This window comes from Oculina patagonica, chromosome 9 (assembly GCF_052425735.1).
Source record: "Oculina patagonica isolate OP01 chromosome 9, crgOcupat, whole genome shotgun sequence".
Lineage (NCBI taxonomy): Eukaryota > Metazoa > Cnidaria > Anthozoa > Scleractinia > Oculinidae > Oculina > Oculina patagonica.
The window spans coordinates 9,240,135-9,264,848 of record NC_135766.1 but is presented as its reverse complement, the minus strand read 5'-3'; the positions used below and the strand labels follow the sequence as shown (position 1 = coordinate 9,264,848).

At 40.7% G+C, this 24,714-nt stretch overlaps 1 protein-coding gene and 1 long non-coding RNA gene across 2 annotated transcripts in view; both read left to right on the top strand.

Moving 5' to 3' along the window:
- Positions 1-24,714, top strand: part of LOC144665657 (CUB and sushi domain-containing protein 3-like) — a 546,049-nt gene that overhangs the window by 292,897 nt on the left and 228,438 nt on the right. The window lies entirely within an intron of this gene.
- Positions 14,105-19,615, top strand: LOC144665851 (uncharacterized). The gene is made up of 3 exons (XR_013573083.1): positions 14,105-14,445; positions 18,119-18,173; positions 19,569-19,615. It is a non-coding gene; the product is annotated as an uncharacterized LOC144665851 (long non-coding RNA).

The window sequence follows — 24,714 nt, the reverse complement described above, 5'->3', positions numbered from 1 at the left end:
AATGTTCCAAGTCTCTGCTTTCCCCATCCCCGGAAATGGTATATCTTCTAAAAACACCTTTCTTTTTAGTGGCGCGAAAGTCTTTAATGAATTCCCTGTAAATATTGCAAGCGTAGATAACATACTAGCTTTTTACAGCTTAGCATAACATTTTCTTTTATAATAACTTTTTCTACCTGAATGACCCACCCTGTTTAAATAAAGTTTCATATATTTACTTACTTTCGTAATGATTCAGTATACTCACCCTGTAATGAGCTAAAAATGAGAAACAATACTGATAATAAACAATACTGGACGATTGCTATAACCGTTTTTGGGTGTCCTCAGTCACCAAACAGCTTCATTCTGATGTCGAGTGCACGCTTGTCTTACTAAAGAGAAGAGATGTAGTCTCCCAGTGAATGTTGTGTACCCCTACTGAGTGGTAGCTGTCAGCAGTCTGTAAGTGTTCTTCACCAAACAGTTTCATTCTTATATCATACGCGCGCTTCTTGGACTCCAAAGTGGAGATGTAGTTGCCCAGTGAATGTTGTGTAACCCCCTACTGAATGATAGCTCTCAGCCATCTCTGAATGTTCTTCACCAAACAGTTTCAGACTGATATAAGCGCACGCTTCTTGGACTCAAGAGCGGACATGTAGTCGGCAAATGAATGCTGTGTTACACCTACTGAATGGTAACTACAAGTGGTCGTTGGATGTTCTTCACCAAACAGTTTCCGTCTTATTTCAAGTGCATTCTTCTTGAACTCGAGAGCGGAGTTGTAGTCTCCAACTGGATGTTGTGTAGTCGCCACTGAAAGATAACTGTCAGGAGTCTCTGAATGTTCTTCACCAAACAGTTTCCGTCTGATATGCTTCTTGGGCTCAAGAACGGAGATATAGTCGCCTAGTGAATGTTCACAGCCTCAATCTGATTTCGAGTACACGTTTCTCTGATTTAGAAGCTTCGGAGCAGTCCCACCTCCTGCGTTGAATGGCGGCTTGGTCTAAATAAATGTCTGGAAAAACCGAATAGCGAATAGTCGCGAATAGTACGAATACTCCCGAATAGTCGCGAATAGTATGCGATAAGTCGTGAATAACGGCCAATAGTAGCGAATAGTAGTTGGATAGTGACGAATAGTAACAAATAGTGAAAAATAGTTGCAAATACTAACAAATAGTTGCGAATAGTGACGAATAGTCCTGAATAGCGACGATAACGAATAGTGACAATTCGAGACTAGAATACTCTTTACTACTGATCAAAGTCAATATTTTACATTGATCTGTTTACTTTTCAGCATATAGCACATTCTTCCTAATTTGGAATGCCCCTTCTTTATAATCCTCTGCACCCTTAGCGTATTGAAACTGTCAAGTTGAGTTTAAGACGAAATAAAACTACCTGGTAAAAAACTAGCCTTTGAGCCTGAGAACTTTACAAAAGCAAAAGAAACAAGACCCAGTCAATACATCAAAAAGAATTATAAACGAACAATCGTTTTATAAAATTATAGAACGAAAACAAGCTGAACACCAAAACGAGGCTATACCTCGTGGTTTTAACACTGAAATCGCAAATTACACATATTGAAAAGAGTGACACGAGACAGCCCAAAGGGCCTTTGATTATACTCTCGGTTTCATTCAGCCTACACAGTGAACACCGCGCAACACATTTTCCCGCGTTTTCATAACATAACTTCGTTTAGATCAAACTGAAACGTCCACATCATCCAGTCGATAGAAGATAACATCAATTGCTCGTTTTAGGGTTACGAAAAATGCGACCAGAGACCAATTAATTGAATTTAACCGTGTAGCGATCGAACGAGAGCCATCGAGCCATATTGTTTTTTTGACATAAAGGCTTCGATACATAACACTCACACACGAAAAAATACTAACAAAATGGAGCAGTTGGATAATAAACCTCTCAGATATTTTGCTGTGTAGTATCGCTGTGTAATTTTACCCCTTGTGTACATTTTGTCTTGCCTTGCGAGCTTATTTGCTGTTTGTAATTTCCTTACTTTTCTTTGGCCACGCGCGGGCAACCTCGTCACCAGGCGTAATCCGTGCGTACGGGCGTACGCACGTACGTAGGCGACTCCCAAAATTTCTCGGTTCGATAGAATACCATTTGCCTGCCTATGGATGCTCCGCTCGCGCGCCTTCGGCGCGTGGGAGCTCCGCTAATATGCCATTGAAAGGCATCAGTTCAGGCATGTACATGAATAATGTTCCTTGATAATATTATGAAGGTGTATACATCGGAAAAGTGTAGTTTTATAATACAAAATAAATTCAAACTGTTCTAAATATCTGTATGTTTGTATGCCTACAAACAAGCTAAGCAATATCTTAATGATGCAGAATTTTGTGCTTCTACAAATTCACGAGGAATTTCCAGTTATTCCTCAAAATTCCTATCAGTTCGCAAAGATTCCACACTTACCAAGCATCCTTGACCAGTCGATAAAAAATATTCCTGCTCAATTAATGACCAATATGCCACATGACAGTGGTTAAATGCGATAATTAATGTCCTCCTAAAGGGGCTCGAGGGACAAAATATGTATTAAATGGTGGCAACGCTACCAAGCTACCTCGGCCAGTCAAATAAAATTTATTCCTGCTCAATTTGGCCAAATGGCCGCATAACTGCGGTATCCACGGATTTGTTTATCAATGTGGCCGCGCTTACCTGGCCTTCCTGACCTGTGGTTTCACTAATACATTGGCCGCGCTAGCCGCATGAACGCGGATTCAACGGTTTTTTTATCCCTTGGCCAGCGTGGCCAAAGCGCGGCCTCTGGCCGAGCTCACCGCGGCTTTTTAGCCAAGCTTTGGCAGCGGTTTTCCGCGGTCTGGCCGCACTCCTGATGCAAGGGTATGTTCAAATTCTCCCGAACCTCTCCTTCTATGAAACACATTTTTCCCTGCGCCCTTCCCCATCTTACAGACTCACTCCCATAATATTCCCTAATAAAAATTGCCCCCTTTATTCTCCTGTATTAAAATCATTACCCCGGTCCTCCCCCCATTTGCACTCCCACCCTTAATTTCCCTTACTGACGGGTGTCCACCAACTTATAATAAATTATTCAAGTGCTACTATTATCAAATGTTCACCCATTTCGATTTTAGGGGTTTCATAGAGTATTTAACGGAATATTAAAAATGGCGTTTTTCGTTTTCAAATATCTATTTAAATTCAGGAGATATTTAAACTTAAAAAATAATAATGAGGAGACATGTCGCCATCTACTCAACCTCAATTTTATGTCAAGTACATAAAATATCTGCAGAGACCAACGAAACTTGGCAGACTAATTAATAGTTCTACAAGTGAGACACGAACAGTTGTATTAAAATTATGTTACTATGGCAACTCACTCTTTTCCAGTCCCCACCAATTTGCTTTTATTTTTAAGAATTTTTCGGTTCGGGAAAGTGAAACCCTGGCAAGACGTCTGCCAATCCATTTATATGCTTGCCAGGTCACTCATGTAAGGGACGGACCATTAGAAAAGTGACGGGGGGGGGTGGGGAAAAAACAAAAAAAAAATTCATGCAAGCCAAAATGGAAAGAAAAAAAAATCGTGCAAAGGGGAAGGCAAAGAAAAAAAAAATTCGTGCAGAAGGAAAGGTCCTATTAATACCTGATAATACCTGCCATCATTTAACACTAGATGAGATCTATTTTTCGACGAAATATATGGTGGAAACGCTGAAAGTAGCATTTCCGAGCCTAGAAATTTCAAAATTTTCTGAGGTAGGATGCCCCCACACCCCCCGTAAATGGATTGTGATCATAACATTCCTTTAGCTCGTCTCTCTCTAGCCTGCGTAGATTGCTTACTAGTTAACTCATTTCTCAAACAGATTGCAAACATGAATGGTACGATATACAGTGGTCTTAGTTTATGTTGTCAATTCCGGTCAAATAGGATTTCTGCAGTAATTATTTATGAATTTTTATTACGTATAGTTTTAGTTTTTGCATATGTTTATGTCTAAGTTTTCCCACGGACTTTTCACAGAAATATATGAAAAACACAAATCTATTATACGAAGTGATTGAGAAATTCATCCTGCTTTGGTGTGTTAAGAAACGAAAGAAGATGTGTAAGAAACTAATGACAAGCTTAGCCCTCAGAAAAAATTATGTCCAGGAGGTCTTTTAATCTTGTACATAACTTGTCACCGCATGCCAGGAAATGTGAAATGAAACCGGTCCTAGCTATGTGTACGTGATGTTTCTTGTGTCACGCAGTTTCTGCTTTTGCGGTTTCGAAACGTGCTGGTGTATCTTCTTTAACAATATTCTTTGCTAAACTGTCGATATCGGTATTGTTTGCGACCTTAAATGATTCAGTCCTGTTTCATAAGTTTTCTTGGCAACACGGTCAAGTTTGAGGCGGCGTTTTGGTGTTTTTGTATCAGCTAAATGAAGCTATACGACATTGGATATCCGACGGACAGCCGCAAGTATGAGTCGACTTTGGTAAGTTATAATGAATGTAAAAGCGAGTCGACGAAAATGAAATCGGTAAGAGCGAGATCAACAGTAATTCTGCACGCGGAAACAAGTTGAATGTGTGAAGATCGGGGCTTTCAAGGAGTCTATTGTTGTAGCTAGTCTTCACGACATGAATTGAGTAGCATTGTTACCAATTTAAGACATGTTTTTATTTCATTTTTTGCTACATGGTACTCGCTACACTGCAAAACTCGTGTGGATGAATGCGAAACAGGAAAGCCCTGTAAGATTTTGCAAGGGTTTCGCCCAATAAACGAAAAGAGATTCGGCATTTTCGTCTAAATGATTACTGTTACCGGGTTAATTTATTCTGGCGGGAACTAATAAGGTAACGCAATTCCCAAACAGCGCGGCCCGCCGTTCATCCAAGATAGAAGCAAGACAAACACCGCACAATGGTAAGTTTTATTTTTTTTTTATTTGTGGAATATAAAATTTAACTTGGGTTTTCAGTTTCACAATGATCGCTTATGTCAAGCACTGCTATAATAATCAGCTTGCGGTGCTTAAACCTTGCTAATCGCGCGCTGACTTATTTCGCTTTACTGACCTCGCGCTAATTTTTTTCTGCCTTACTTAGGTGGTGAGTTCTTTACTGAGCTCTTGTTATCTGTGGGCAGAATATAACCTCGTGCTAAATTATTCTGTCTTACCTGGGTGGTGAGTTCTTTACTGAGCTCTTGTTATCTGTGGGCAGAATATAACCTCGCGCTAAATTATTCTGTCTTACTTGGGTGGTGAGTTCTTTACTGAGCTCTTGTTATCTGTGGGCAGAATATAACCTCGCGCTAAATTATTCTGTCTTACTTGGGTGGTGAGTTCTTTACTGAGCTCTTGTTATCTGTGGGCAGAATATAACCTCGCGCTAAATGATTATTCTGTCTTACTTGCCTCGATGTTTGCTGTTTTCTTGTTAGGCAACCCCGTACTCCAGTTATTTTTTTTTTTCTTTCTCTACAGAGAAGCTGCGACGTTTATGACTGACACTTCACTGTACGTTGCGGTAGTTCAACGTGCTAACTACGTTCTTATGTTACCAATCTTAATTACCTTAGCGGAGATTCAATCTCCGCTAAGCTATTTTGCATATTTTTTTCGAAGGCCTGAGCTCGTCACAGAATTACAGTGTCCATTAGGGACAATTATGGTGGCATATGATTGGGATCGCACTTTAAAAGCTGACATCAACTCAAAAACCTCTAATCCATTTCAGACAATCAAACAGACTTTTTCTTTATTACCGGTAACTATTTTTTGTAGAAAGGGGTGGATCCCCGAGTTGGATCATGTAATTTCCAACCCCCGCCCAGGGGTGAGTGTTTTGAGCTAGAAGAAAGAGGTGGGTCTCCACTTTTTCCAATTGCACCGCTCTTTGACCACCCCCCACCCCCCTCGGTACTTATTGACAGTCCCTAAAGGATGAAGTCAATGAACAACAGCATTTTTATGGTATAAAGTAACAAAACATGGCATTTGTCTGAAGAAAAAAAACGTTTGGCTAAAAAAATAATTCGAGCAGAGGGTTTCACCCGAAAAAAAAATTCCTGCACAAGAAATGGACAGAAAAAAAAATTCGTGCAAGCCGAAAATTCCCCACCCCCCCCCCCCATCACTTTTCTAATGGTCCATCCCTAAAGCATAATTGGCAAATGACAAAGATGAATGCCAGAATTGACAAGAAAAGCCTTTTGCATCGGGGGGAGGGGGGATCTGAAACATAGTTTATCGCCATAGTTACCAAATTGCTAAGTTCATATTGTGAAACTCCAGTACAAATTGGCTGATATATCACTTTCTTCATATTTGATCAGAATTTGGTTGAGTCCATGACGTCGATACTTTGTTATGTCATTAAATATGTGAATATTGTTCATCGCGGTGTAAGATAGGAATGAACGTTTATTCGTTTGTCTCACGATAGAATCACTTTGAGATGTTGATCGCGACGTTTCGACAGCAATACTGCTAGTCTTCATCAGGCGATGAGGTCAATTGTTTACGCGTCGCTATTTATGCACGTTGGTTCGCTGTGATTGGTGCATTTCGATCCTCATTATCATTTCGACTAACAGATGATGTTCCCTCAGAGGCCCGCTTTGTAGTTGAACGGCTGTTTTGCTTTCTGATCGTAGGTATCCATGCTTCAAGAATTTCAATTCCGCTGTCTCTATTGATCTTATTAGAATGAATTCTTATTTGGATAGCCTCTTTGACCCTGCGTGTGCATCGGTGAGGGTCACGATCGATAAACTTTACTTGATTCCATATAGGAAGATGCCCCGTTTAAAAAAAAAATATGTTCGGTGTGTAGCCAGGCATGTTAAGAATTCGGTAAAAAAGAATTAAAAAGTTGACACTGGCTAAAGATATGGTTATTGGACGTTTCGGCCACTACTATTTCCCTTCTTCAGCAAAGATAAAAGTGCAAAAGTTTAACGGCGTCCTGCCAGAATATGTAACCGATGTGTGATAAAAACTAAATGAACTTTCTGAGTGCAACAATAGTCTCTAGAGCATTCTTAATGAGTCTAAAAATTCTTAATGCTATTGTATACGTTTGGTAGCGCTATGTGTTCGTTTATAGCGTTCCTATCTCGCATGGAATGCCAAGCTTCAAGAATTAGTCTTTGTCTCCACGCCCACGACCTGTCGACAATTTCAACGCTCTCCAAATCTATTTGATGGCCGTTAAAGCATATGGTGTTTGGCCAACAAAGAGTTTTTTTTTTTGCTCTGGAAAGAAAAGAGATATTGGAAAACAGTAAACGGCATTTTTCTTCTCATATAAAATACTTGTTAATATTTTAAAACGGCTACTTTTGGGAAAGGTGGGGGGGGGGGGGATGAGTGTAAGAGATCTCTTCACGTCAATACTTCTCCATATTGGACATATTTGCGTATTGAAAAACGTTTGTTACCTTCTTTGGTAGGGATGATAGCAATACACTCAAATATTATCCAAGGCAATGGTTTTTTTCTCAGTCATCTCAGCCGATTTATGGAACCCGTTGCTGGTTCACTTCGACGTTGGAAGCTGTGTTGGCGCGCCACTTCTCACGGCTGGGCGGCAAGTACCTTTCATAGTAACTGTGATGGAAAGCGCCACACAATAACTGTCATCAGAAGCGCCCTTATGCGAAGAATGTAAAACCAAAGGGCACAAGGAATGGAATCCTATTGCGAGACCTTGCGAAAAATGTCATCAAAACAATGAGGTTTGTTACCGCCTTCTTCCCTTTGGCTGGTCTTCAGACTGCGAGTCACGACAGAAGGCATTCATGGAACGTCTTTCTGGAAGTTTTCCCGAGACATATCAGCTGCCTATTCCAGATCCTCCACATAATCTAAAATCTGTACGTTCTGCTGTTTTCTGGTACTGGCTCTATTTGGAGGAGTACTTAATAAATGTCCGTATTCTTCTCGTTGTAAGAAGAGACCGCAATCCAAATGTCAGTTCGGCTATGAAGAAGGCTGTGTCACTGAAAGCCTTGAAAAATAAAGACCGAATGTCGGTGGAGACAGCACTGGAGATTTTTCACCCGAATGTACAACGTGCCATACCGGCACAAGATGTTATAATTACACTGGTTCCTGAAATTTACACATTTTGGCGCCAGAATAGGCCAGGAAACATCCTTTGTCCCTTAGACATCACCATTCACAAAGAGAGTGGCAGTATCTTCTTTAGCGACTACACAGCAAACCAGATAATGAAGTGTGATTTGCATAGCCCCTCCAATGTAATTTCGATCGCAGGAGGAAAGGAACCGGGTAACAAAGATGGGCAAACTTGTTCTTTTAGAGAGCCCTCTGGCTTGTGCTCTTTTAAGACCATTTTGTTCGTCTGTGATTCTGGAAACGGCAGTATTAGAGCCATGGACTTTTCGAGACTGGTTACCAAAAGTCGCAACCGAGTAACACTGGATGTTCCTTGTGATGAAGAACAGGAGAATGAGGACAATATTCCAATCGAAAGAAAGATTACCGTTACTACCACCCTGGCTCTTAGATCATCTTCACGACACTTTCTTCAAAGACCATTTTCTATATGCACAGGCAGAAAGCTGCTTCAAGAGTATCCCGATTTGTACGTCGGCGACACAAAACAGCAAAAAGTTTTCAAGATCGACGAAGTTAAGCTTGACAGCGGCTCGTCTGGAGGGAGACTGCATCTTGTGTACCCACCTAAGGACACGCCTACCAACATTCTGCCTGTAGCATTAGCCTTCCAGGAAAATAAGTTGTATGTTGCAAGTAACTTGACAAGTAATCCGAATATTCTTGTTATTGACTCGAGGAATGGAACGTTACTGTCTTCTGTTGCTTCTGAATTAATCGTCTCTCCTTCTGGACTTTGCTTCCTATATGGTTGCCTTTACGTATCAAACTCTAGCAATCATACGATTGTAAAAGTATCTGACATTGAGCATGTCCCGAGATACCAACTAGTGGCCGGTAGTTCGAATGAAACTGGAGACATGGATGGAGTAGTGAGCTCAGCAACGTTACACTCACCTCATGGCTTGGAAACGTTTGGCAGGACACTTTTCGTTTGCGACAGTGGAAATAAGGCCATCCGGATGATTACGAACGGGAAACCTTTCAAGAAGCTGTCAGATGTCTTTTATAAGTATGCTGAACTATTTAACCTTGATCACTACCGTGGCCCACCAAGATTTTCCTTTGATCAAGGAATATCGATCATTGACAACGTTGTTGCTTTTCTTTTGACCTGGGGAGAGGAAACACGTGAGCGAACGGGCCGTACAGCTACTCAAGGTCCCGACCAAATAATACCTCATTGTACAATAAGGTCATTTCAACTGATTCATAGCAGCCTTGTGAAATTAAAAAATCTTCTTACAGAATTAGGAGAAGAAGACCTCGTCAACCAGATTCTGTTTTCCGCACTTACCACTTTAATCGTTGAGAATTTTTTCTCCTTAATGCGGCAACAGGACTCGATGCCAACGCAGCTCGAATACGGAATCCGGCGTGCCGCCTGTATAAGAGAGCTGGAAAAAAGAATGCACAGTGGTGATTTTCAATATTTCACTGGTCCCAAGAGTTATTATCCTAACAAAGTGCTTAACACTCCTCCGCCCATTCCACAGGCAATTGTCGATGCAGTACAAAGTGATCTCCAAAATTTATCTCTTGAAGAGAAGAAAACTTTACGTGAATTTGCCATTTCATTTGGGCGAAGCGTTCGCCAGCATACCGTAAGAGACAAAAGTAAAGAAGAAACCGGCCAGCTACCTTATCCTATTTCATTCTCTTTACAGCAGCGCCAAGATTCGAGTTGTGATGTCCTCACAGAAGACTTGGCCGCAGGTCATGCTAATTCGTCAAGCTATTCCCAGGATAATCGAGTTATTCAGTGCGACATCTTGTTCAAACAAAATGAGACCATTGCAGTGAAACACGGTAGAAAAAAAGAGGAATGGGGATTTTTCCTTGCCGTTCTTTTGAAAGATTTGCTGATCAAGAAAGGGAGCAATGACGGGATAGATTTCGTTGACGACTGTATGAGCATAACATGGCTCGACAACTGTGAAACGGGAGACAAATACACCTTTAAAGAGTCATATTCAGATTGTCGAAATTCGCCGTATTCAGTTATTGACCGCGTCGAAGTTGTAGTCAATGAGGGTCTGCCAAATGAAAAACTGTACACAATTTCGCAGCAAGAAGTTTTAAGAATTGAGCGGATACTCAAAGGAGGCGTAGACAGTGACATTGACTCCGAGGATGAGGCTTCAGATGCCTCAGACGACGAACAGCCGGGAGGACCATCCAGGGTTTCTTGTCGTACACGAACAGGGAGAACAGCAACCCGTATTAGATTACGGTGATGTCGAACTTTTTTGAAAAATCACAAAGCTGATCTAACGGCTACAGCCGAAAATAGATAGCGCATAAAGCGGTGCTCAATGTAAAATGTGTCATGTTAAAGGAATAATACCCAGATTGGTAACAGAATGCTACTTTTAAATTCGATTTTAAATTATGTGGCCCGTTGACGTACTTGTTGGCACTTGCACAGTTCCTGTTATTCCTGAAGGCAAACACTACATTTATCTTTTATCCGTTGTTCACTTATTGGTTTAGAAGTAACTCTTAATAGACAAGTCGTTATGGTTACGTACAGTTGTTGTCTTTGTACATATTTCAAAAGACTATGCTTCGCTTAAAGCGGGTGTGATATTATGTATTTCTGTTAGGTGTACTAATTTCGACTTGATTGCGCGAGTGATGATGTTAAGGAGATAAACGCGTTTTCGAACAAGTTTGTACAATGGCCTACAAAAGAACTTGTTATAAACATCGTGCAACACTTCATTGTTTTCCAGATTATATAGACTCATTGGTTGGACCGCATTGTCTTCATTGTTTGTTTAATAAAGCCTTTCACTGAAACATGTTGCTTGGCTTATTTTTTTCGGGGTACTATTTTGCTAGTCGGCAAATAAAGAAGCCACATGCGTCTTACACTTTAATCAAGGCCATTGAAGGTGTAACTAGAGGGCACCATTAAAAAAGCATGTAATAAGTGATGAACTAACACCTTCAAGAAGGATAGCAGCAGAACAGTGTCCAGTGTCCTGTGCACAACTTGTGAATTGGAATAGAATATTTGACCGCTCTCGTTTTGTGGGTCTGAAAATTGTATACCTGGGAACATCAACCTATTTAAAGGAATAATGAATATTGATCTTAAAATAGGCAAGGAATAATGAATACTTGTGAAAAATGGGCGGGGAATAATGAATATTTAAAGTGAAAATATTCCGCTTCAACCCCCGAATAGGTGCAAGACATTTAAATCAATCATGGTTAAAATGAATGTCTTACGGTACAACAATAATAATCTCGAGGTAGAACAACTCACGGCCTAAAAAATTAATTATGAGCTAAAATAGAAAACAGTTTCGCGATCGCCTTATCGTTCTGCTTTATACAAAAGAAACGTCAATATATTTTGTGGACAAATATTTCCGTCTCACCTTTCTTGTCTTAACTTCGGTGCACTCAAATGGGTATGGGTTGTTACCTTGCATCAGGGTCCTGTGCCTTTCTTCTGAGGACTTGATCCTTGCAGTGTTTTATAGCTTCGTTTTAACACAAGTTATCGTATTCTTGATGATGACAGCCGTGGATTCAACCCCGAACAACAGAAACAACCAAACTGAACTTGCACAAGGAATATCATTCGCAATTATTTCGGGTCTCCTCGTAAATCGCTTTCTTTTCCACAATTTCACGGAATATAAATGACTTTTGAGGACATCGTGAGATAAATATTTCAGTAAGAAAGTTCTCTGTAGCTCAGTCCTTTTACTCGCGGATTCATTCAGCTTACACAGCAAACACCGCGCAACAAAGTTTCCCGCGTTTTCATACGATAATTTCGTTTAGATCTAACTGAAACGTCCACATCATCCAGCCGATAGAAGATTTAGTCAATTGCTTGTTTTACGGTTACGAAAACTGCGACCAGAGACCAATAAAATTAAAATTTAACCGTGTAGCGATCGAACGAGAGCCACATTTTTTAAACAAAAAGTTTCGCACCGATGGAGTCCGTTTGCGTGTTCAAGCTCGGATTCCATTCCTTCATGCAAAGCATCTCATAGACGAGGCAATCAAATTTCCCTTGGCACTTTCGGAGAATTCGGAACTGGCTTTCGTTGAGGAGGCTTTTGTCCCCGTGGGCTTCCAAAAGGTGTTTTCCAATCGCCGAGTTTTTATGTTCAGCAATACATTGGTGAAGGTGTCGCGCTGTGAAGCCGACATAATCTGCATCGCACAGAACACATGAAAATAAATAAACCACGCATTGTTGATTTACGAACGGGGCATGATTTCTTTTGGCTTGAGATCCTGTTCCAATTTCTTGCTGATAAATACTGGTTGTAGGGTAGTGCCAATCTTTTGACTGAGATCACGCATTTGCCTTCTAACCGCGTTATAATTAGCTATTTAATTTTGGGAGTCCAATGCGAAACTCTTTGTTTAATTTAAACATTTTAACACATCTATTGTTTTTACTTACTATTTATACATTTTTGTCAACTTTCATTTTGAATTGATAATGACCTGAGCCTAACGTCAAAACGTCGTCGCTTTTAACAAACTTTTCAGCTTTCTTAATATGCTTCGAAAAAATTTATCGCAATTTTTTATCGTTAAATGAATTTTATTTGAGATAATTCGGTCAGGGGAGGGGTCAAAGAAAGAACCAACGGAAAGTATCTGAACTTAAAATGAAGCTTAACCAATGATATGCGTTTTGATTAGCATACAAATGAAATCGTTAATAATCCGCTAGAAACTTTCGAATTTCTTGTATGCTCCTTGCCATGGTGCAACATAGTGACATAACACACTTCGCCACTCCGTCAATTCAGTACCAGATTGCTAACCGAAATGATTCCATCGGATATTAATAGCGCCTGGGCGCTTATTTAATTTTGGGAGTCCAATGCAGGCCGCTTACACTGCGCAAAACCAAGAATATTCTAGCGTTTTCTAGCCTTGAATACGTAATAGTGACGACATAGAGTCCTAGAGTATTCAAGACTCACACAGTACGTGATGTACACCTGGAATATTCGTATCGAATACGGCCGAATACGCTCTGTGCAAAGTCCTTCGGGAATTTTCTTTAAACTATACGACACATCTGTGGTTATCCTGGAGTATGATGGAGAATTCTTTGGAGAAAAATTTGTGGACAAATATAACTTTCTGGATGCATGGTGGTTTGCTTGAAGTAAAATTTACTCCCAAAATCAAACCACATACGACACTCGTGCATCCGTCACACGTATGCGTTTGGAACATGAATACGTGATCGTGGCGGTAGACGCCATAGCCCCACTATATAATTCTTAAGTATTCATTGGGTGCACAACTGACCTAAGCAGTACCTGATCATTTTTTCCCATAAGTTTTCCATGTATCCTTTCAATAGAAAATCTTGATCCTTTCTAAGACTTTATAGAGCAAGATCTCTCTTGTTGCAAATCATTTTACGCAACTTTATGAATGTTTTTAAACTGACGCGCTTTGCGCTATTTCTTGCGCATCTTTACGGACCTTCTGATGTGTCACAACGCTTTTTTACGCGTCTTTAACGGCCTTTTTTACGGCTTTTTAAGTATCGCGTAAAGATGTTTATAACGCATTTTGAAATTTGCTACGGCTTTGCGCAACTTGAAAATTGACTGGTGTCCAACTTAAGTAATTACCCTTAGCCCCGTTTCAAAAATTTCTCTAGAAACCAACTGATTAAAACTGTTCGTTGTCATCGTAAAAACGCCGCGTACAGTCAAGATCACAACGCATTTTCAGTTAATGATATTTTACACGTGTAACCTTTTAACTAACGCTTCAGTTTTAAAAGCGTTCTTTGCTTTTTTAGTCTCTGCCGTATTGTCAAACACTTCCCAGTAACTTATCCAGAAGAAGGCTCGCAGACTATGGATGTCAGCGGTGTTGCTTTTGAGAATATCAAATATGTAGCCCGGCCTGCTGAAATCCTTTGATTCACCGACTTACCGCCATTTTTCGAAAGGTGTGAAGAAGATTCGTTGTAGTTGCGGGTGTTTTAGTTCGTTGTGTTAGTTTTTGAGGCCACAAAAGTCTTAAATATGCTTTAGGAAAACGGATAGAAGTGGAATTTGATGAAACATCGATGAAGGGAACAAGATTGACACTGGATTGAGCGATTCCATGCGTCCATGATTCAAGGTTGCCAGCGCTTTGCTGGAACGAATATAATTTTGTCAACTGCTTCGTGCTACAAGGATCGATTTTCGTTCTAAGTCGCCAAGGTATTGGACGTTTTCGTTTATGGAACATATGTCAACTCTAAAGGATTCTAAAGGAAACTTTCTTCACGTACAGGTAAGCTGAAGTCTTTCTTAGTTTAAGCTTACATGTAATCTACAAAGCTTCATGTCATCTGTCTATATTTGCTGGTTAAAAAACCAAACAATAGGGTCTTTATGTAGTTGGAAATGAAAACTACATGTATAATTCGTTCTACATTCAGGACAACTCGGATTAATATTAATCCGCGGATTATAATAATAATAGATTATAATAGGATTATTATAATCCAGTAATAGATTATTATAATCCTGTAATAGATTATTATAATCCAGTAATATATTATTATAATCCAGTAATAGATTAAGGCACGGCAAAAAATTGGAGGGATTAGATTATTATTAATATTATAATCCGGATTAATATTAATCTCTATTATGATCCTGATTAATTTTTTTTTGAATGTTCGGAAAACAGATATGTCTATTTGACTATCTGACGACAAACACACTGCAGACTTACAACACAGGACTGTCAAAACAGAAGTCACTAATCACATCCGTCACGTCACGACTCCTACGTTCGTGACATTTGTACCTTTGCCGTTCTATGTTAGTTCGGTCTTTCGACCTTATTTGCTTCGGTTCTGACTTCTTTCTGAGGGTACTGTTTTTATTTGGAGGCATTATGTATTGAATAGAGCCGTAAGATTGTGGCCAAGGAAGTGTCTAGAGGTCATTAGTCCGCGCTGCGTGGTTTCCGTTTACAAGTAGAGTTGAACGGACACCTCTAAATCTGTACTCTGCCACATGTTGTGCTAGTTCAGTTTGTTTTGGCTCAATTCTATTTGCAAGATATGCTTTAGGCTCTCAAATTGTTCGCCCTTGAAGTAAAAGATATGAAATGTTACGTGAAAATGTAAACTACTTGCATTTTATTGACGCCGGGCCCGGTATTTTAATCAATATTGTTGCAAGATGTATTGTCTTATCACGGGTTATCTTGGTCCGGCTTCGCCAGAGACTGGTTCAACTTTACTATGAAAAAGCTGAAAGTTGGTTTCAGAGAGACACTGTGTTGTAAAGGCTATGCTTCTTGCATTATTTTGATCGAGCGCTCTGTCTTTTTTAGCTCGATGTTTAGGATTTTTTATCGCCCTCGTTCGTAGCGTTGCGTTGGCACGCGTTGGCACCACATGATTCAAATATAGATTTGAAATCTTTCACGCGCAAGTCTGTTGACTATTTTGCGTTTTGTATATGCCAGTATATGGTTCAGTTCGGAAGCTTTGGACTAGGATTGAGTTGTTGAGATTTATTATTAAGATTAATATTAATCCGATTAATATTAATCTTACATAAGATTAATATTAATCCTAATGGATTAAGGCATGGCTCAAACCTCAGTAATAGATTATAATAATCTATTACTGGATTATAATAATCTATAACTGGATTATAATAATCTATTACTGGATTATAATAATCATTAGGATTAATATTAATCCGATTAATATTAATCCGAGTTGTCCTGTACATTTTAGGTCAGCAAATTACATAGAAATGAAAAATTAGTTCTTATAGTGTACAGCTGTAGGTGATGTAAGTACTTTGAAAGGCCTGTATTTATGCATATGCATGTGTTCCAAAAGGTCTGTGGTGTTATAACAACTTGTGATAAGAAATATTTACATGTATTTGTAGATGTAGGATCTACAAGGAGCACTTTCAGTCTGCATTTCACATTGACTGCAAAATACATGTACAACACACTCTTACCACAAGGCTTGACATTAAGGCGACTCAATCACTTGAGATTTTTGGCAATATTAGAAGTTCCTTTTGGCAAGTTAACTTTCTGGCCCCTGGATAAATCGCTATCCAGCGGTAAGTGTTAGCAAAACATACTACGCTATCCACGGGATAGTGATTTATCCGGTGGATAGCATTATCCAGCTTTCAAACAACCGGGGCCAGGCCAAAGGTGACTTACAAATGTACGGTATTTTGCGAAACGAAACAAAATGAAATGGTACTTTGCGAAACAGACCCTAAAAACACAGAAGACAGAGACCATGAAAGCTGTTAAAACTACGGTATTATGAGTTCACATTAGATATTTTATGTGAACTCATAAGACAGTGTTAAAACACTTCACTCATAGCAATTATTATTTTTCTCTGTAGTTTTCAGCCACCGGCATGCCGGCTTTGCTTTGTTTCACTGTGCAATGCTTATATATATTTGGGTTCAAGTTCATTGTGGATAACCCTGGGATAAACATACTGAGATCCAGTTATTATGGGGCTGGAAAGGCAACGATAACTGGCAGAAGTCAAATGCATGCTGCTTTTGTTGACAGGATTGCGTGACAGAAAAATGTGATGCCTGATGGGAAATTAACAGTTATCGTACACGTATTTACTCAAATAAGTGCTGCCCTCGAATAAGCGCCGCATTAGGGACAAAAAAGTCAATAAGCCCTTCCCCCTGAACAAGGGCCGCAGCACTACAAAGCAACTCTAAAACAAAATTAAAAGTGATGTTTTGCAGTTCAAAGTGATTGATTTACCGCTCGCCCATTAGTTTTTCTATCCAACATTCTAACAATTCTTAGTATCGTTGTCAAGTTATTCAAGTAAATACAGTATTTCTAGTTTTTCTGATTTTCTAGCACCAACTGTTCTATTCTATGCAGCTACAAGTTCTGTAGATACTGTATGAGATCTGCAAAAGGATATCTTCATGCTATAATTAGAAATGCCTGTTACAGTTGAATCCCGATAACTCGAACCTTCAAGGGAAATCGAAAAAGGTTCGAGATAGCGGGAGTTCGAGTTATCGAGGGTAAAATTTGAAGAAAATGACCTGAAGGGAAATCAAAAAAGGTTCGAGTTAGCGGGAGTTCGAGTTACTGAGGGTTTGAGTTATCGGGATTCAACTGTACTTTCCTGTCAGGCATCTTGTTATTCTGTCATACAAACCCAGGTCAAGAAAGGCTGCATGCATTCGACTTCTGCCAGTTATTGTTGTCTTTCCAGCCTGATAAGAAGCGGATTGTGGTAAGTTTATCCCAGTTTTTTTCCAATGGAACTCAAACCCTAATATATTTTAAGCATTGCATAGTGAAACAAAGCAAAGCTGACACGCCAGTGCCAGAAAAATAAAGGAAAAATAACTGCCAGGCATGAAGTGTTTATATTTAATGTAAACTCGTAATACCAAAGTCACAACAGCTATCATTGTATCCATCTTCTGCATTTTTGCAATTAAGTACTACTCTTGCAAAGGTACCATTCTGAAAAGTACCTTTTTGCAAATTACCATTTTGTTTTGTTTCCCAAAGTACTGTACATGTAAGCCGCCATAGGGTCAATAAGAGAAGAAGGCAGGGCTTATTGGAATCGACTCTGGGAGAACAGGGCTTACAAGTACAGCCCTGTTATAAGCTCTGGGCTAACATGTACAGGTATATTTGAGGGGGTCATACACCTGTAAGCAAAAGGAGTATCACTAAAAAAAACTTTGTATTCGTTTCAACTACATGTAGCACCATACAGTACTGCATTTTTGAAAATTTTATTGAACCATGAAGTTCAAATGATTTTAACAATGATCTGTACTTGTCTAGTACATGTTACTGAAGAAAAAAAACTCAACCAAGTGACTTGTCTGAAAATCAACAGTACAATCCATTTATAATACTTGTACATGTAAAAACATCTATTTTTTGCCATTTAAATCTGCAGATTTTACAAAGCTGATGGAGTTCAACTAGAACAAAATTTGAATGTACATGTACATGTAAGTGAATTTTATGCAAGCCATGAAAGACATTCTCTCTCATACCAGCTGTGTTATTCATATAGTACAGTAATACATGTTGTGATTCTCATTGACTGACCCCGGCTTTGCAATAAGATTTGAAATAGGTGGCTTTTCTTTTGCAGCACCTGTTGGAGATCAATATTATAAAATTCTGCTCATAAGCCCCCAGTTATAGGCCCATTTACTGGTAGACAAAAAAATGCATCTGAATATTTTCCTCCAGATACTGTATGTCTCCCTCTCTTAATATTCTTCCAAATATTGAAATGAATTTGACTTATGAATTTAATGAAATTTTCATGAATTTGAACTTGATTTAAAATGTATTTTGATCAACACTGCTGTAGTTCATTTCAATTTTTTTTTTTTTTTACATACATGTATTTTCCTTAGGAATCCCCACAGATTTAGGCCCTCTCGTTTATAAGCCTATCCAAAACCTCCTACAAAGTTGTATAAGCCAAGGGCTTATGAGTGGAATTGTATGGTATCGGCCTGCGTTAACAACAACCATTTTATTTTACCAAAATCAATAGAAATAAATATTACAGCATAAAATAAATCAACTAAATATTATCGGCAAAAAAACTACCCAGAATAGAAATAAAGTAAACGAGCTGAGTAAAACACCTCTCCTAATACCTTTTTAGGGAGCTGCATGAAGTTTTGTTTGTCAGTCATGTTAGTTGGGATGGAAGGCATGGTGGCCCAATGGTGAGTGTGCTGGACTCCGGATCGAGTAGTCCGGGTTTAAGCCCTTGCTGGGGTCATTGAGTTGTGTTCTTGGGCAAGACACCTTACTCTCGTAGTGCCTCTCTTCACCCAAGTGAGTAAGTGGGTACCAGCAGATTTAATGCCAGGGGGTACCCCTGCAATGGACTAGCATCCCATCTGGGGGAAGGGGGAGTAGAAATACTCCTAGTTGCTTCATGCTCCTGAAAGTGGGATACCGAGCTCCGGTCTGATGGGCCACTTGGCTCAAATGCAGACTTTACCTGTACTGTACCTACCATGTTAGCCGAGAATACAGTACCGCTCAAATGTAAGTTGACAGTCTCGCCTTGATCCTCGAGACTCGAAGCTCGAAATTTTCGAGTCTTGAGTCTCGAGGATCGAGAAACAAGGCGGTCTCGAATATTCATAACTCGAATATTCAGAGCTCTTGTGGGTCCCAGTTCATGTTGAAGGTCCTGCTGACTACATGTACATTGTATGCAGAGAAAATATAATCATTATTGTCCATACTCTCCACACCATTTGGGGTAATGTTGAAACATACTGCCTCGTTATAAATTATCAAGTCCTAGCACTTATTTCAGTGCTGTTTTATTTCATATTTTTAACTTGTTTTTCTTTCTTATGTGATACTAGGTTCTGCATGCTGATGAACGTTTTCAAGAAAAACCAACACTATCAGAGAAGTAGTAGTAAAACACTGCGGTGCTTCCCAGCCAGCAGCTCCAATGCTGGATCCAGCTTGGAAGTCGTCAGGAGGAAACCATGGCAGACAGTTTCGGCCCCTACTCCTCGACTGTCTTCTGCCATGGCGGGGCCCCTCCCTAAGGAGGCTTCACAAGAGCTGGTGCTGGCTGGGACATGAGTTAAAAAGAAAATAAAAAACTAGCCGAGCCACACTTTGTCATCACGCTTTAGCCAGATAAAGTACGAAGCTTTCTCTGCTGCCTGTTGCAGGGCGGCTACCAACGTTCTCTGTTCTCTTGTGGTGAATCCAAACCGACCACGCATCAAGTTTGCCAGTTCTCGACTAACATACCCACGGCAACCTACAGCAAGGTGGTAATATTCTGGATTCCAGCCAGCCTCTTTACAAGCGTCAATTAGTTCCTCGTACCGCCTGTATTTCCGGTCCTCTGCATCTCCAAAGTTCTCTTCCCACGGCACTGTTAATTCAAGCAAGATCACTTGTTTGGCATCGTCACTCCACACTACAACATCCGGGCGTTGGCTTGTTGTTACAATGGGGAAAACAAGGGCACTGTCCAAATCAGCCGCCACCTTCCATGTTCCCTGCCACCTCTCGTCCACCACTTGTTTCTTTGGGGATGGTTTTGTCGCTCCCTTCTTCCCTTCTTGGTGAAACACAACTTTGTTCTGACCTTCCTTCACAGGCAACTTCCCTTGATTAATATCAGCTACCTTCGTTTCAATGGCTTCCACGATGACCCTCAGTACCTGGTTGTGTCGCCAGGTATATCGATCTTTTAGACCCATGGGGCAGGCAGACAAGATGTGACGCAGTGTGCCATACTGTCCACATTGGCACTTACTCTCTTCAGACACTTTCCAACGTACAAGATTGGCTGGAGATGGTAGCGTGTCATACGTTGACTTAACTAAGAAGCTCAGTCGCGCCGGTTCCCATGCCCACAGCTCTTTCCAGGACAATTTCCTTCCAATCACGAGCTCTTCCCACCTCAAGCATTGTCCTTGCTGACTACACTGCACCAAGTGCACGTACCTTCTCTCGCGTTCAACCCGCTTCACCTCGTTCACAACTGCATCTCTTCTCTCCTTCGCGCTACTTTTGCAAAAGGGCTTGAAGTTATACGTACCAAGTCCCCTCCTGTCACTTTGGACTCCACCGACAATGTCTCCATGCTTCAAACTGCTCATCGCTTTGTCTACTTCTTCCTCTGCATTCCACTTCTTGCCAGTACGTACCTCGGGGGGTTCATCTCGAATGCCCTGGTCCTTTGAGTACCTCAACATCATTACCGTTCTCACCTTACCCGCCTTGTACTCCTCACAAATGGATGCAAGAGGTAGTTCTAGTTGGCCATTTTTCCCATACAGTGCTGTGTTATTAAGCTGTCTTGGGAGTCCGAGCCATTTCCGTATATAAACACTACATCTTTGCTCAATTCGCTCAACCCTTGATGCTGCAACCTCGTACATCATAAGAGGCCACATCAGTCTTGGGTACAGTCCAAACTGAAGACACCACACCTTGAACTTTCCAGGAAGTCGAGTCTTATCAATAGCCTTTAGGCCTTCCTCTGCCTGCTTCAGGGTCTCTACTCCTTGGTGACGGTCAGTCAGTGTGCCCTTATACCACCTGCCAAGACTCTTCACTGGTTGTTCTCTCACAGTGGGTATAGTGTCTCCAGCTACTGAGAAGCGAATCTCTTTCTGCTTTCCCTTCACAAATGAACAGCTCCTTGACTTCTTGGCCTTAAACTTCATCCTTGACCATGTAATCAGCTCATCTAGCCTTTCTAGGATCTGATTCGCTGCGTTCGTAGACTTTGCAAGCACAGTGATGTCATCCATGAATGCTCTCAATGGTGTTCTTAGCAGAGCAATGTCAGCCTTGGTTGATTTTAATATCATCTCCATGACTAGGACAAACAGGATTACCGATATCGTACATCCAGCTGCTATTCCCACCTCCAGCCTTTGCCAGTTAGTCGTGAAGCCGTCTGTTGTGAAACGCATCCGAAATTTGTTGTAGTACTGCATCAGCATTGCTTTCACTGGTTCTGGGAACCAGAAATTCTCCATTGCCATTTCGATCAGACCATGGGGCACGGAGCCATATGCATTCGCTAAGTCCAACCAGATCACAGTTAAATCTCCCTTTGATGACTTTGCTTCCTGTATTGCATCCCAGATGGCGAACGCATGCTCCACACACCCAGGTATACCTGGAATTCCAGCCTTCTGAACCGACTCGTTTACATATCCATTTATCTGAACAAATTCTATCACTCTCTTTGCTATTATGCCAAGCAAGATTTTACCGTCAATGTTTAGCAGCGAAATGGGTCTAAACTGCGCTATCCCTTTAGCATTTTCTTCCTTTGGTAGATATATTCCTTCAGCAAAACACCATCTGTCCGCCACTGATTTCTTTCTCCACATTTCGTGTAGGAGACGAAAAAGATGGTTTCTAAGTAGCGGGCACTTCTTATACACCTTGTAGCTAATGCCATCATTTCCAGGAGCACTCTTGGCACGAGCTTTCCTAACAAAGTCGTCCACTTCCTTCATCTTGATGTCGCTCATGTCAAATGCCACACCGGGTGATGTGGGTTTTTGCAGCCCTGCCATTCTAGGCAGCTTGTCCTCTCGCTTTGGGTCACTATAAGTTGCCTTCAGATGGTTTTCCAGCTCCTCTTTCGCGCATTCAAGCTTTCCACTTTTACTTTCCACGAAGAGCCCTTTTGCAAACTTATATGGGTTTTTAACGAACTGCTGCCTAACTTTCTTCTTTTCCTTCCTCCGACTCAACCTCCTTTCTCTTCTCATCAAATCCCTGTGTTGCCTTTTCACCTGCTCGTGCAACACTTTTAAGCCCTCCTTTTCATGCTCCTCAGCATTCAGCCACAACGTCCTTAATCTCTTTTTCTCTTTACGCAACTCATCAGCTTTGCTCTTCCTTCTTGACGGTCCACCCTTCTTCTGCCCCTGCCTTGGCGATTGCTCTTTCTCCAGGCCAAACCTCCTCAACCCTTCCTCATACACAACCTCTGCCAGCTTCTCAAGCCTCTCTTCAGTCGTACCCTTGAACCTTCTCACTAATTTACTCACTTCTTCATCGAACTGATTGTATGTTGCTGTATCATTCGCCTTTGGCCACTTAATCTTGGGTTTCTTTTCAGCTACCTTCGCTTCCTCTCCACTCTGCTCAACTGTGGTATAACTCCCACTGTGGTTAGGCACCTGGGGAGTTGGACCACACGTCTCTTGGCCATGCGGCCTGCGCTGCTGAGCAGGATCCCTTCTCTTGCACACTTTTCCTTGGTGAATACGTAACCCATGATAGGTCTTGAATCGCTTTCCGCAGCATTCATACCTCTCAATTTCGTAGTCCATGTCCAGTCCAAATTCCAAATTCGTGGTCTCCGTGTCCATGTTGTCATAGTCCATGTCCGTTCCAAGGTTCAGGTCCATATTATCCGTATTCAGGTCGTTGTCGTCCGTATCCGGTCCTAAGTTCAGTTCCGTGTTGTCAGTCTGTGATCGATTATTCTCCCCCCGTTTCCGACGATCCTGGGGGCATCCTCTCTTTGTTTGACTTGTTGCAATTCTTTCTAGAATCTGGGTTGCAAGCCCGGTGATTCCAGGTGGTCTGTCCCACAGTCAACCGTCTATCCGATTTGTCACCCATCTACTCTGGGTTGTCGGCAGGGCAGCCCTGCAGTCAATATTTGAGAAGTAGTAAAACACTGCGGTGCTTCCCAGCCATCAATAGGAAGAACATTTTGAACATTGCACACCCGTGTTTTGAAGTTTTCTGTAACCAATAACCACACTGTACTGCAGTACTAGTAACTGCTGCATGATCACTTTCCTCATAAAATTTTGCCTAGACATAAAATGGCAAATTATGTTCAAAAACTGGATCGAATTTTTGTTTGTTGCATCAATAATCCAGTCAATGGTTTAGTCCTGTATGCTTTATAGAAACATGTAGATGTCAAATAATATTTAACAGAAGGATCAACATGTGGTTAATAAAGAACTTCTTGCAAGCAAACATTTTGTTTTCTACACCATAGTGCTTTTTAGGCTTTCACCAGTGTTACTGTATACATGACAAATGATACAAAAGGTATACGATCGTGTTTATATCTCTCGAGCACTTGATACATTACAAGCACAAACGAAGTATTCAACAAACGTGACAATGTAAAGATTTTATTAAATAATAAAGTATACATGTATTTGTTCAATGCATATTGTTTTGCTTACAGTAGTTTGGTTTTTCTTTTGGGCGGATATTAGGAACCCGTGGAATTGACAAATAACCGCGTTCTGGGTCGTAAATCACAGAACACTCGAAGTGTTCACGGGTACTCGAGCTGTAATACCCTTGCCACCCCACGTATGCGTCAGTATTCAATTATGAACACTTTTCATACTTCGCGTGAGTCTCGTGTTCCAGTCGTATATTTCAGAACATGCGACGTTTCTGACTAGCATTGGGTAGTGTTACGGCTGTACGTCCGTTCTTGACAACACGACAGCTGGCTATCTTGCTGTCAAAATTGTAAGAAAACTAACTAGACATCGTAGTATACGATTCCCGAAAATTAGAGCATACTTGACATGTTCTTTAGTATTCAGACATTCACGTCAGAAGTAGCGCCGTGTGTCACGTGTTCTAGTCGCATACCCTAGAACAGCTAGGAGTATCCAAAAATGTTCGAGTCACAAAGTATCACGGAATGTTCGCGGGAAACCAAAAGAAACATTTTTCAAACGAAATGTTGGTCGTATACCTCTCGAACACTTTGAGTCATTCAGGAGTATTCAATTTGAATTCGGAAAAACAGTCCGGATTCCTATAGGATATTCCAGGTGTATTTCGAGTCAGGCGTAGTCGAATACGTCGGAACATTACTGCATACGCGGCGTTTGCCTATCCGTATTCCGACGAATTCGGGCCCGAATACTTGGCTTTTTGCGCAGTGTTATTTCTTTTTTCGAATTTTTTTACATCTGGAATGTAAAACAAAAGATATTTTTTTGATAGAAATAAATTAATCGGTCC